Genomic DNA, 14,554 nt, shown 5'->3' with positions numbered 1-14,554 from the left:
TTCTCACCTCTGGAACCTCCCCAGTGCGGCACCCGGCCCTTGAGCTTCGCCACGGCTCCAGGGGCGTGGTTAGCGGTAGTGTGGTCTCCTGTGCCCGGCAGCGGATACCGGCCCGCTGCCTTGCCGGCCATTCCAAGGGGCAAGACGGCCCAGAATGGCTCAGTAACCCCGCTTCTGGGCTTAAGCGACCACAACTGACATAAGCGCCAAGGCAGACCCCTCCCCGCGTCCCCCTGAGACGTCTCCTACCGTCTCCATTACACAGGACTACATGGAGAAATTCTTTGCAGATATTCGTCAAGAAATAGGCTCCTTGAAGACAGATGTCAATAGCAGTCTTGCCGAACTGCGCAGGGACATCAAGGTCATGGGAGACACGGTGGATGACATCGAGCACACTGTTGGTTCCTGGGTGGAGGATCGGGTAGCCCTATAGTGCAGAGTGAACGCTCTGGAGAAGCAGCATATCGAGCTCCAGGCCAAGCAGGAGGACATGGAGTATTGTGGGCGACACAACAACCTCCGCATCAGGGGCATCCCTCGTGGGGCAGAGGGCAAAGACATCATGTCCTTCACAAGACACCTCTTGATAGCCATCCATAGTGGCCCCTGTAAATTCTCACCAGGGTCCACTACTTTCAGGACAAGGAGGTGTTGCTTCGGGTAGCAAGGACCAAGGCGGACCGGGTCTTTCAGGGCCACCCCATCCAAATCTTCCAAGATCTCCCCCCAACCCTGAAGAAGAGGAGGGACTTCAAGCCCATCACAGAACACTTACGATCTCACAACACCAAATAAAAATGGGCCCATCCCTTCGGTCTGCGCTTCACCTGGAATGGCAAATAACGCCTAGTCCGCTCCCTTGCTGAGGCCACGTCCCTCCTGGATCTCACGGGGGACCCCAAGGATGGGGATTCCCGCTCCTCCTCTTCAACACACGCGCAACCCTGCCAATCCAAGTGGCTCTCTCCGCGCTGGGGCGCCTCAGACAGCGGAAACGGCCAAAGCAGACATCATCGCACATCTCCAGAAGATGAAATCGGAGGGGGCACAGCCTTCGGCGAAGGGGCAGTGACTCAGGCATCTGGGCCATACTCCCTCCACCATCACAGCCGCCCGGCCAGTTTCATGACTCCACGGACAGCAGCTTTTACAGCAGCTCCCAGGGCATGGAGCCTGTTCCACTGTTATCTATTTTCTTGTTTTCCTCATTGAATACTTTCTCCTCTACAGGTTTGACTACTTGATCGCACTGCTCACCTGATCTTTGCTGGGCCACCCCCCAACCTCATTGAGTTCTCCTCCACTGAGGCCTACCCCTCTACCGGGGCCGGCACCGTTTCCCTGGCTGCTAATGGAGTGGATCACCAGGTTGGGCCCTGTTGGGACTTGCCTCCCACTTGCCTCTTCAGTCCCCTCGAGGTCTCTCTCCCACATTCCTGCTCACATCCTCATTCGGGCACAAAAAGCAGGCCCTTCAGACTCTGCCACCTCTCGTACTCCGACAGGCCTCCTGTCTCTCGATCCCAACTTATGACCCACATACTGATCTTTTGCTCCTCTCTATCAATGTACGCGGGCTTAACTCCCCCAGCAAGTGGCGTAAGGTGTGGTGATACCTACTACAGCACGATCAAGACTTCACCTTCCTGCAAGAAACGCACCTCCTAGTAGATACCTGGCGCTACCTTCACTCGGACTCTAAAGACTTTTCCTTCTACTCGCATGTTCACTTATCCTACTCCTGCATCGACCACCTATTTGTTTCCTTCTCCCTACTGCCTGCTCTCACCTCTGCACACATAGCGGACATCTCCATTTTGGACCATGCCCACATGGACTCCCCGCACGGCCCGACACTTTGCGACCCAGCACTGGCGTCCCCCAACTCCTGCGGGACCCCATCAACAGGCCTGCGTTGCAGGACGCCATCCCAGAGTTTTTCGTACTTAACACTGGGCGTTCCAATAAGTGGACAAACGGGAAGCATTCCAGGACTATTACCAAACTCTCTATGCCTCTGAGGGAGAAGATACAGCAGAGATTGATAATTATCTCCAGAACGCTCTTCAGGTGGTCCGGGATGGTTTCAAATACTTGGGGGTCTTCGTTACCTTGGATCCGTCCCTTCGTTTTGATCGTAATCTCCTTCCCCCGTTGCTTAGGCTCCGTTTGGACGTTGCCCGCTGGCGCAAGCTTCCCCTGTCTCCACTGGGTCGGGCGGCCCTGTTTAAGATGATGTCACTACCGCGGTTTCTCTACGCTCTCCAGAATTATTATGATCCTATCCCCAAGACCTATTTTCGGGAGATTGAGAGCCTTCAGAGGCAACTTATTTGGGATGGGCGACCGCGCATTGCTCTCGCGAAACTTTCCATCCCGTGGTACGATGGGGGCATGGCGCTCCCCGATATTAAGAGGTACTACTGGGCTTCCCATCTGTCCGCCATTAATCACGCTATGTTCTCTCCGGGTCGTAATCCGGCGTTTGAGATGGATAAACTTCAGCTTCCGGGAGGTGACTTTAATAGAGTGCTCTATTCTCGCTCCGCTGGGCGCCATCTTGTGGGACCTACTTTGACTGCTTTGACAGTGTGGCGTGCTGCGAATGTGAGCCTGGGCTGGGAGGATCGCTTGACGTTGGCGACGCCGCTTTATGCTTCGGAACGTCTGGGCGGTCTTTGGTCTTCCAAGGGTTTTGACCGTTGGGACTTGATTGGGATCTCTAAAGTGGGGGATGTATATTCTAAGGGTTCTGTGCGCCCGTTTCAGGCCCTCCAGGCTGACTATGGCCTGAGTAGTCGGGAATTCTTTCGTTATTTACAGATCAGGCACGCTTTGGTTTCGGTGTTTGCTCCTGGTGAGATTCCGCCTGACTCTTCCCCACTTGAAGACCGTATCCTTGACGAACATCTTCCTGATAGCACTATCTCCCTGATCTATAAAAAGTTGATTAACAATCGGGCTGACTTATTGGCCCGACTTCGGGAACAGTGGATGGGAGATGGGTTGGTACTTGATGATGAGGATTGGCAATCGGCCCTCTCCTCTCCGAAGGAGGTGGCTATACCGGCTCGACTCCGTCTGGTCCAATTGAAGATCCTTCATCGGGTGTACGTGACGGGACCGCGACTGATGGTGATGGGCTTTTCCTCCGATGGGCTGTGTAAGCGTGGATGTGGTTTGCGTGCTACTTTCCGGCATATTCTTTGGGAGTGCCCGATGGTGGCTGCTTATTGGGTGGCCGTGCTTGATCTGATGACTGTGGTGACAGGGATATCCTTGCGACCGGAACCTCGTCGCTGTCTTTTGAATGTTTGGGAGCCCACGGACTATTCGGTGGCACAGACTAGATGGGCCACCCTGGGCTATATGATTGCGAAGCGAGACATTGCGCAACTCTGGGGGGCCTCCAGGCCCCCTGCCCTCTCGCAATGGGAGGATAATATGGATTGGTCCATGTTCCGTGAGAAAACTGTCTATGTGGCCAGGGGTAGACCCAGGGCATGGGTGAAGGTGTGGGGTCAATGGAACGAATACCGTGGCGACATTTGTACTCCTCCCCTTGTGGACACTATCGAGATTACCCTATCTCCTTAGGCTGGCGTTCCCGGAATCTTCATATAGGGACTGAGCTGGTGTCTCCGGCTCTTCCCCCCTTCTTCTTCCTGATCTCTGCCCCCCCCCCCCACTCCATACTCCTTAGTGCTTAGGATATTACTACTGCACCTCCGCTGCTGTCCCCCCCTTGTGTCCCTTGGGCTGACCTTCAGTGATACACTCTCGCCTTTTTGTATGTTTGTTTTTTCATATATATAAAACCTGTTTTGGTTCTGTATATAATGTGGAGTATTGCATTGTTGATTGACGGTTACCTCTGCGGGCATATGTGATATGTGTCTACTCCTTTTTAGCGGCTGGCCCGTGTGGTTGTAGGCCCATCCTTGTACATTTCTGCTTGCTCAAATAAAGGTTTTTAAAAAAAAAAAAAAAAAAAAAATTATCTCCAGAACGGTCCCTTGCCCTCTTTGAATCCTACCTACACCCGTGACCTGGCGGAGTTTTTCTCGGCCGCCGAACTCTGCAGGGTACTCTAGAAGCTCCCTAAGGGAAATACCCGGTCCTGACGGCTGCCCACTGTCTTTTTACGTGACTTTCTTACCGCAGCTTCAAGGCCCCCTGCTCACGCTTATCAACTCCCTTAGCTCCGCCACTCGCCTTACACCTACCATGTCCAATTCTGAAATCACCCAGATCACAAAGTCGGGCAAGGACCCCACCTTGTGCTCCACTTATCGCCTGATAGCCCTCCTAAATACCGATGTGAAGCTCTACATCAAGATGCTGGCTAACCGACTGGAGTACCTTCTCCCTGGGCTAATAGAGCCAGATCAAGTGGGGTTTATAGATGACCAACAGGTCCCTGACAACTTTCACTACTTGGCCCACCTGGTCAAAAAGGCACAGCGCCATTCCATCCCTATTTCCTGAGGGCAATTCTGCTGAAAACAGGGCTCAGTCCAGACATGATCAGTAAGATCATGGCCTCCAACACTGAGCCCACTTCCTCCATCCGTGTTAAAGGCATAACCACCAACTCCTTCCTGTTGTTTAGCGGCACCCGCCAGGGCTGCCTGATGTCCCCTCTCCTCTTCGCCTTGGTGGTTGAGCCCCTGGCGATCCAACTCCGATGCTCTGCTGACATCAGGGGCATACCTTTTGCTGGCCAGGATTGCAAGGTCCTGCTCTATGCTGACGACCTCCTCCTGGCGCTCACGGAGCTGGACACCTCCCTTCCGATAGTCGTACGGATCCTACGAACGCGTCTCCATATACACAGGTGCTTAGCCTTCATCGCCTGCCACAGCCTCTTTTGCAACTTAAGGCGTTTTCCCCCTTCCAATGGGCCCAACACTCCATACAGTATCTAGGCATCACCATCACAGACTTCCTTTCCTCCTGGATGCGTGTGACCTGGACGCGCCTCCGGAAAGAGATTCGAGAAGACCTCCGCGGTGGAGACCTCTCCATATATCCTGGCTGGCCACCTCAATGTGGTGAAGATGAATATTTTCCCCAGACTTCGCTACTAATTCCAGTCGCTCCCCAAATCCATCCCTGCTGAAGGCATCACCAAACTGCATGCAGACCTCCTCTTCATCTGGAGGGGAAAACACCCTCGCATATCTGAAGCACTCCTAACTTTGCCTCGCAACCAAGGGGGGTAGCGCCCAAACCTCTTAGACTATTACTGGGCTTCATTTCTGAATGGGTGGTGAGGGAACGTGAAAAACATTGGATGCATATGGACAGGTCTGTGGCCTGACGACCACTTTGGGTCCTCGCCTAGTTGCCTAAATCCCCCTGTCCACACAGCACTTACGCCGCCACTCCGACACACACCATGTTGGAGATTTGAGAGAAATTGGCTGTAAGGCACAGATAGACCACATTCCAATCGCAGCATACTCCCATAGCACCCAATCCCGACTTCTCCCCCGGGAGGCCTTCCCGGAGTGGGTGTTGGGTGAAAGTAGAATACTACTCGACCTCTTTCAAGACCTAACTGTTAAGTCCTTTGAACAATTCCAACAGGACTTCCACCTGTCTGAAACTACGCGGGCTCTCGTGATGGGTATCTAAAACATATTCAGTCTTGCAACAGTCACGCACCCTCCCCTGCCACCCTTACCAATGGAAGTGCTCCTCGGACGGCACGCCCCACATCACTCAGAAACAGTGAGAGGAACTCTGGCACAACATTCTGCGCATGCACAGAAGAATTCTTCAGCAGGAGGCAGCCTGCAATGTCATATTTCATTGGTATTACACTGCCTCCTGTCTCCATACCATGCGTCTATCGGTTACCGCCTCCTGTTGGCATTGCAGGGCCCCGCGAGGTGACTTTCGCCACATATGGTGGGCATGCCCTACCTTGAAGATCTTCTGGAAGGAGATCCTGAGTCACATCAAGGGCACCCTGGGATATCCAATTCCAGAGGGCTACCACACAATCATTATAGGTGTTTGCCCTGCATCACTGACCACAATCACTCATGCTGACTGGTACCTAGCGCGGCATATGATGGTCGCAGCTGAACAGCTCATAGCACGTTCCTTGCGCTCCCAGTTGACCCCCCACAGCATTCTGGTTCACACAGCGGTGGCACACCACTGCACTGGAGCAGATGACGCACAAGCTCGCACACAATGCCAAGGAATTTCAGTGACTTTGGTCGCCCCTTTCTTCACTATCTGTCCCGCTTGGAGTTCTCCTGCTTCCAGCCCTCCAGGTTGCAAGCCCTCCACCTTTTTGATAACTAGAAGTGAAGCGCTCTCTCCTTGCTTTACGACTCTGACAGAGCACCCTCAGCAATCCTTCGCCTCACAAGCTGCATTCTCTCCCCCTGGTACTGGGCACGATTTCAGCCCATGAAGACCTCAATGGGGATCGCTGGTTCCCTCTCCCTCACTCTTCTCCTTTGCCCGCCTCCTCCTCCCCCCAACTTCCTATCCATCTCCCTGTTCATTTTCCCTTTGGTGTCGACTGCGCCTGAGAGACCCTCAAGCCCTGATACAGCTATCTGACGGCCCTGATTTGACCCTCCTAAGTTTCTCTCGCCTCGATCCACCATTTCAGTGGACAGGTCAATTCTGTATGCATGCACTGTTATGTCAATGGGTCTGAAGACTATATAATGTTACCTATTCTATGAAATGGCACATAATTTGTTCTGTAAAATCAATAAACCGATTTTGAGCAAAAAAAATAATTTTACAATGGGAAGCGATAAGCAACGTGCCTTTGGCATTGAGGTTCTCTTCGTCATGGGTAACTATAGAGTGCACTTACAAGCCAGGGTACAGAAAATACTACTACTACAGGTGCGCTAAATGTGCACTAGTGCCAAATCAAGTTTCTCCATTTTGTAAGTGTCCCTATCTGATAGTTATAGCACAGTTCTAACAGCAGTAGGGAACGGTAAGGCTTCTAAACTTAGAGATCAAAATGAATTAACAAATCACATTGCTGCATTCATGTGCTTCATTATTACTATTTCATTAAGGCAGCCTTTTTGTGCTCATAATCATGATTGTCACAGTAGTCTGTGTAACCACTTCCATGAATAAAGAAGGCCTGTGGGGTCTTAGACAGTTCATTTATTATCCGGCCTCTCTGAGGAAAGATGACACTTTCGTTGTGTTCTTTGGTTCCTGGCCTCCAATGATGGGGTGGGTTTTTAATTCCAGAACCTTTGCAAATAATTTCCAATACTTTTAGGGGTAGGAGTTTAACGTAAGTGAGAAAGGCAAATTTTCAGTCAAGAACTCATTTTGATTGAACAATTAACCTTGGAAAGTAATGGGAGAGGCACCACAAAATGCACACTGATTAACATGAGATTACTACAATCACATGATTGTGAATTACGAGAACCTGCAACCAAGTAAAGCCTCGCCCTAATCATGACCACTGGATGTTCAATGCTCCTGGTCCTCATTTATCATTGACCATTTCTCACAATTACAATGATATGGCAACCTCTCCAAGAAATGTGAGTATTCCAGATTGGCTTCATGTGAACACTTAAAAAAGCAACACTCTGGTCTGATCCTACACCATCATATTGAGCTAATAAATATGAAGGGTATTATAAAGGACAGGTCTGAACACAGACTGATCCATTTTGAAGATACTAATTGTTGAAAATGGGTTCTGCCGTCTACTCTGCCAAGATATTTTGCTTTTGATCACAGTTTTTTTTACCTTTACCGTAGTGAGTTTCACCAGTTGAGTCTAGCTTATGGCAATTTCATGGTAATTGGACTACGCATGTTTAACGCCAATCTCCGTCTCTAAAGATAAGAGCACTGCTACCATAAGGGGCACTGGGCTGATTACACACGGACACATCTGCACACTTTTGACAGACCAGCACCTTCTTTTTAAATACTATTAAGTCAAACCTAAGTAGGCCTTATTGCCATGAAGGGAGGGTGCATGATATTTAAAAGTAGGACATGTACAAATTAATGTTGAATATGTCCTTACAGTACAATATCCCCAAAAGCTATTTTCACTATAGCAAGACTGGCTGCTTTCACAGAGAAACAATGGGCTATATTGTTTCATTCAAAATATACAAAGCTGGGACTCAAAGCATAGATGCCTGCACAAGTTCAAAAAAATCCCTTATCAGTATTAAAGAGGCACAGAGGTGCAAAACACGGGCTGGAGGCACAATTCCCTATACCTCCTAAATTCAGAAGCTGATTCAAAGAACCTAGCATTCCTCAGATATACATGAACATGTTAGCCCAGCACACTCAATATACAAATGTCACAAGGTATACAATCAGTAATACAGAAATTGTTCAGAAGGCGAGTCGATGTTGGATTTCAGTTCATTCTTTATTTTTCATTCTTTAAAAAACTTTTGAAACCGCCAACGGGTTTCGTCCCATCCAGGGACTTCTTCAGGGCTCGCAATATAAAGTGCAAGTATTCTTGGCGCCATCTGGATTTGTGGTACGACGGACTTTGCCGAGGACCCTTGCTGGACCAGGATAACTCTACCCGGGACTTTGTGCTGATCAAAACAAGAAAAATTACCTGCCAAAACTACATGGAAACGAACTATTCAGGAAGCGCATTAAATCTGAAAAATCTCCCGTCCTGACCCAATGAGGAATTAACAATTAGAATACTTGCACTTTACATTGCGAGCCCTGAAGAAGTCCCTGGATGGGACCAAACGCGTTGGCAGTTTCAAAAGTTTGTTAAAGAATGAAAAATAAAGTATGAACTGAAATCCAACATCGACTCGCCTTCGGAACAATTACTGTATTACTGATTGTATACTTTGTGACATTTGTATATTGAGTGTGCTGGGCTAACATGTTCATGTACATTGTTTCATTCACTAAATTCTTTTTTTTGTCCTGACTATTTTATCGTCATTTTCGTAAATTACAAAATCATAACACAAATATTCAATACATGGAGGTGTGGGAGTCTCACGGCACACATCCATATAAACACAGAAAAAAAGTATGGAGGTGACGTCAAGGTGTCACTTACTGGAAATGTTGTGTAAGGAAGTTGAGATAAAGTTTTGGTACAAGAAGAATCCTGTGAATAACTAATGAACTTGACATTATTTCAAAAGTAAACAATATAACCATTGGTGTGCTCTTTAACCAAGGGCATGACTGACACAGAAAAACACAATAATATCGCTAAAGGAAGAAAGTAGGTAGGCAGGTAGAGTGGTGAGAGGAGGGAACCGTGTGAGCTGTTGGTGGTATGTCCAACTTGAGGTAAAGTAAAAATCTTATGGCCGTGTAGAAGAGGGCCCTGCAAGTGTTAAAGGTCTGCAAGAATATGTCAAGTGTTTCCCATATGCTTTGTGAAGTATCTGGGTTACTTTTGTAATATGATTGGGATATATATAGAATATATATATGCGTACTTCTGAAGTAAGTAAGCCATGCCCACCATGTGTGGTAGGAGATATTGTTGAAGAATTTCCAGTGAATCAGTATGACTTTCAGGGTGATGGTAAGTAGCTGATCTAGAAGAGCACGGTCTGTGTCAGGGAGTTTGATAGGTGGCACAGCGGAGGGCAGACCAAGCACTATCATTAGGAAATTCAACAAGATGGACGTTCTGGAGATTTTGTTAAATCAGGAAGCGATGTTTGCCCAGAAAGAAGAGAGGCATGGGCATGAGAATAACATATGTTTATTATCACCTGTTGACGATTCATCTAAAAGGTTTGGCAGGGGTCTAATAGAGGAAGTGGGATTCAAAGAACCTAGTCTGTGTCAGTGAGGGGATTAGCTTGTTTTGAAGCAGTCAAGGTCAAATTTCGACCAGGTTTCCGCAGTACAGTGTGGTGTGCTCTTAGAGAAGAGGTAAGACGAACATTTGATCAGGATTTCGTTGGGTTGAGGTTCTGCCAAGCATTTCATTCTTTGATGTAACATGGCCACCTGCCTGAAGGAGCTGGACAGTGGGAAGAAAATGTGATATATCGAGTGGGCCAAACTTGGAGATTTTCGCTTCAATTTGCAGGAAGTCATAGAAGTCCATCTTAGAAAGACCATGTTTCTTTTATAAGGTTGCAAAGGATAAGGGTTTGGAGCCGATATACAGATCTGCTACCGAGAGATACCCATGGTAGTACATTTTGGACCAATGGCTGGTGAGGTAGCAATCTCCAGCTTCTTACTGTTCCTAAGTGACAAGGGAGTGTATTTGTGTATAGGAGATGAAATAACTTATCTACAGATAGAAGTGATGAGATGTGGGGGTACACAAGAATTGACAGCATTCAGTCTGCAGAATACTCATTTTTAAGGCAGGTGTTGCACGTTCTCCATTGCACACCATCACTATCTGTGCTTGCCAAATTAGGTGTCCAGTTAATAGGTGATATGGTTGCCCTTAGGAATTGACTTGTTGGGTCGAGGTGTGGACAACAGAGAAATCCAAGCAGAGCAGAACAGACGGATTTTCAAGGATTTTTTTATTCATGGATCATGCCACCAAGATTCCATAGATTGCTCACATTAAGGGTGCTTTTAGTAGCCTGGGCAGGGAGGATCTATTCCATAGCCTCAATCCTTGCGCACCGCAGAGGTAAAATAGTAAGGAACAAATTCCTAGAACATAAGTCTCTACAGGGAGAACAGATAGAACTGTTGAAACCTACAATAAGGGTGCATATGATGCAAAAATCAGTTTGGACCATGAAACTGTACTGGTCTAATGTGAACAGTGAAAGGGACAGACTTCTCTTGACCAGACTGAGATTTAATATGATACATCATCTCCTGCCTTCCCAGCGGGGATTGAGGCCTGCTGGTTCACTGGGCCCCTATCACTGGGACAGTAATCACGGGACAACCTTCATTTCATGATTTTTTTGTAGTCCTTTTACTAGTCAAATTAAAAAGTTTATTACTCCATTATTGAAGGACCTAAACTTTAGGCAAGTCCAGCAGTCCCTGGTATTTCTCCATTTATTATCAGATAATCACATTATTTTCAAAATGTCCTACTTTTTAAAGGCTGTAATAACAGTATGGGATTCCATGCTTGATTAACTATGTTGTTGTCTCTCGTTTATTTAACCTTTGTAATTTGGGGTTGTCTGCTACTGGAGTTTAGCCGAAGCTTTTAACTTGAAATGTGTTTTTATAACTGTTTTGTTTGTTGTTTTTATGACTTTTTAAAATGGTTTGAGTGTGTTTTTATGGTTTTAGCATAACCAAATAAATATTATTTGAATTGAAGGGGTGAGAGTGTATCTCTGAGGATCCTGTTAGAGTGTGGATAGAGGTAATGGGACATAGTTGAAGTTACTTCTAAAGGCAAAAGGTGACTGATGCAATGTTCGACATTGAGCCATGCTGGTTTCTTGTTGGATTATACAAGGAACCAATGCCCCTTTGCGTAGCCATGTAAGCTGTTTGTTAGTGTACCCAGGTCAGGAAGTTACAGCCACCCTCTTTGGAGGCAATGGTCATTTTTTTAAGCTTATTCTAGAATTGTGCTTATTCCAAAGGAATTTAGTGATTAGTTTATCAAATATGTAAAAGATGTTCTGGGACAGTCAAACAGGAAGCATGCTAATTAAGAAGTTGATCATTGGGGATACCATTATTTTGTCAGTTTCTAGTCTGCCCCAACAAAAAATATGTATGGGGTCCATGTGGACAGTAAGTCACTAATTCTTTTGATCGTATTTGACTTGTTATGAGCAACTGATTCTGCAAGATCATTGCAAAACCAATTTCCCAGATATTTAATGAATCTAGATTTGCTTTGGAAGTTGGAGTTACAGACGCAAGCAGGGTTGCAATGAATATTTCAAGGCAAGACTTCTGTTTTTTTCTTTGTTTAACACATATCTGGAGAAGTGGGAGACCTGGTCAATAATGTTTAGGACCGCTGGAAATGCTTTGTCGGGAATTCAGTTAAGATTAATATGTCATCGGCATATGCCGCTGCTTTGTAGGACACTTACCCGAATTATGTACCCAAATGTCTCTGGGTTTGTTTATTCGTAACAGGAGGGGGGAGATAGAAATAGTTAGGGGGACAGAGAGCAACCTTGGCGAGTATCCTGTTTAAGGGCAAAGGGTTCGACAGCGCACAGTTGATCATATGTATAGCTGTCGGATTGGAGAACAATGCCATGGTCATTTTGATAAAGGAGTCACTTAGGCTATAACTCTATTAGGCGGCTTCAAGGTACAGCCAAGAAACCTTAAAGGTTTTCTTTGCATCCAGAGCAAGCTATAGGAGCTGATGGAGGGGAGAGCAGGTTGGAGGGCTTCTCAATTACATGGCAGAATAACCAGGCTAATCGGCCTTTGATAAATCCAGTCTGAGTGAGATGGATAATTTTGGTCATCAGGGGACTGAGTCGATTGGCAGGATTTTAGCACAGATTTTTGCCTCAATGTACGAGTCACTTACCTTCGGTAACGATGTATCTGATAGAGACGTTGACTAGCCGCATTTTCCTGAACTTAGAATTATCCCCAGGCGTCAGACTGGATCTGGAAAATATTTGCAGCAGCACCTCTGCGCGCCGGGGGATGGTGCCATACGACCCCACCCTGACGTTGTCCACGGATGTGACGTCAACGAGGTCATATAAGTCCCGCCCGGCGCGCTGACATCAGTTGTCTTCAAATAAACTTTTCCACGACACAACGTGGAGCCACCAACAAAACTGTGAGAGCATGGGAACAGTGTGCAAAGGAGGGAAAATCCGTAAAACAAAGAAATCGGATGGTGCAGAACATCATCATAAAGGACAGTGTTAGACACTGTATACCAAAAAAACAAGAAGTAAGGGCAGAGCACCGCTCTGAGAAACAACCCCGTAAAGCGCAGCGTAGACCCTCCCCAGAAGCTGAGTAACAAGGGAAGAATGTTCTGATAGACAACAGGAAGGCTGCCATTACAACGCAGAACTGTGCCGCCCAACAAGGGTGGAGCACAGGAAGAACAGTCCACTGCGAGGTGACATTACAAGGAATGGCGCATCCCCCTGTAGAGATCGAAGGGCTGAGGCACAGCCCAATAGACCCCAAAAGAGGCAACGGCAGAAGAGACAAGAAACCCTAAACCGATGGAGGAGGCAGGAGCGAGGAAAAAGAACAGAAGAAGACCCCGCACTGGAAGGACCATAGTAGAGGAATGCAGAGAAAGGGAAAAAATGAATCTCCTGTTGGGAGGCGAAAGCGAAAAGCACCACTCCACAGGAAGATAAGCAACCCAGAGGGAGAAGGCGGCAGTAGGCAATGTCTGAGAGGGTCGCACCAACTTGAGCCCCCTGAATGAAGAACAGTGCCAACTGAAAGGAGGCAAGGTGGAGAACTTCACCTGGAAAGATCCTCGCAGAACGGGGAGGATGGGTGGGCGTTCAGGAATCTGCGGCCAGACAACGTCTCTACCAGATACATCGTTACCGAAGGTAAGTAACTCTTACATCTGATAAGAGACATCTAGCTGCAGCTTCCTTAACTTAGAATAGATACCACAGCCATACCCCAAGGGGGAGGTGGGTCTGCAACAGAACAACAGAAAGTGCCAAAGAGCACTGAGCCGGCAAAAGGGTGACGGACTAAGGGGAAAGCTGTAGCGGTGCAGCCAATCAGCAGACCAAGCAGCTCGGAAGAGCAAAAGACAATGGGAGGCAAAGGCACCACAAGACGACCAGAAGGGCACAAGACCTCACCCGTGTGAATACGGGATAGAATAATAGCCATAATCCCAGAACGGAAGAGAGAGTTCATAATGAGGGAAGGAAGAAGAACTACTCCCAGAGCCCAATGGCCGCTAAGTCGCCACCAAACAAGATCCAGCGGACAACATGGAGTGACATAACCACAGCCTACCCGGCGGGCCTACACAAGGGAGGCCGGACAGGCAGCAGCCAGGAAGCAGAGGACAAGAGTCAAGGACTGAGCAACGTCCCAGAAGCGCAGGCGTGAAGCACAAGACACACCAAGTGCAATACTCTGTCACAAGAAAGCAACTGTGTCGTTCAGCAACCCACTGAAGCACACCGAGGTGGACCACAACGAGGAACATGCACATAGCAGACTGCTACGGAGACAAAGCAAGTGGCGTGGCTAAGGCGATTAAGGGACTGCCCAACAATGCAACCTGAATGTCAAGGGCAAGTACGCATCCAAAGGGAGACAGAGAGGCAGGGCGCAGCACCCGGGGCGACCCCCAGGAGAGGAACTGCCCTGCAGGCACATCAGACACAGATAAGGGTAAAGCCTGAAGGAAAAAAGATTCATCCCAAGGTGTGTCATCTGAGGCACCGAAGATGCCTATAGGAACCGTGAATAAGTGCAGGCAAAGCTGTGAAGTACAACTTCAAATCTCCGGAACCACCACCTCTGACTGGGAGGAGAAACACACCCAGTCCTGGGATGCTTATTTCCAGTCCAGCGAGGACGCATGCAGCGGGGGTCCGAGAACGCCCCAGGGAGAGGAGGGGACCCAAGGGAGGCCTGCAAG

At 48.0% G+C, this 14,554-nt stretch overlaps 1 protein-coding gene across 2 annotated transcripts in view; it reads right to left on the bottom strand.

The window, feature by feature from the left end:
- MOV10L1 (Mov10 like RNA helicase 1) overlaps positions 1-14,554 on the bottom strand; it is a 1,293,514-nt gene that overhangs the window by 741,775 nt on the left and 537,185 nt on the right. The gene's annotated exons all lie outside the window — the stretch shown is intronic.

Source organism: Lissotriton helveticus, chromosome 1_1 (assembly GCF_964261635.1).
Source record: "Lissotriton helveticus chromosome 1_1, aLisHel1.1, whole genome shotgun sequence".
Taxonomy (NCBI): Eukaryota; Metazoa; Chordata; class Amphibia; order Caudata; family Salamandridae; genus Lissotriton; species Lissotriton helveticus.
The sequence above is the reverse complement of the archived record's forward strand: the minus strand, read 5'-3'. Positions and strand labels throughout refer to the sequence as shown.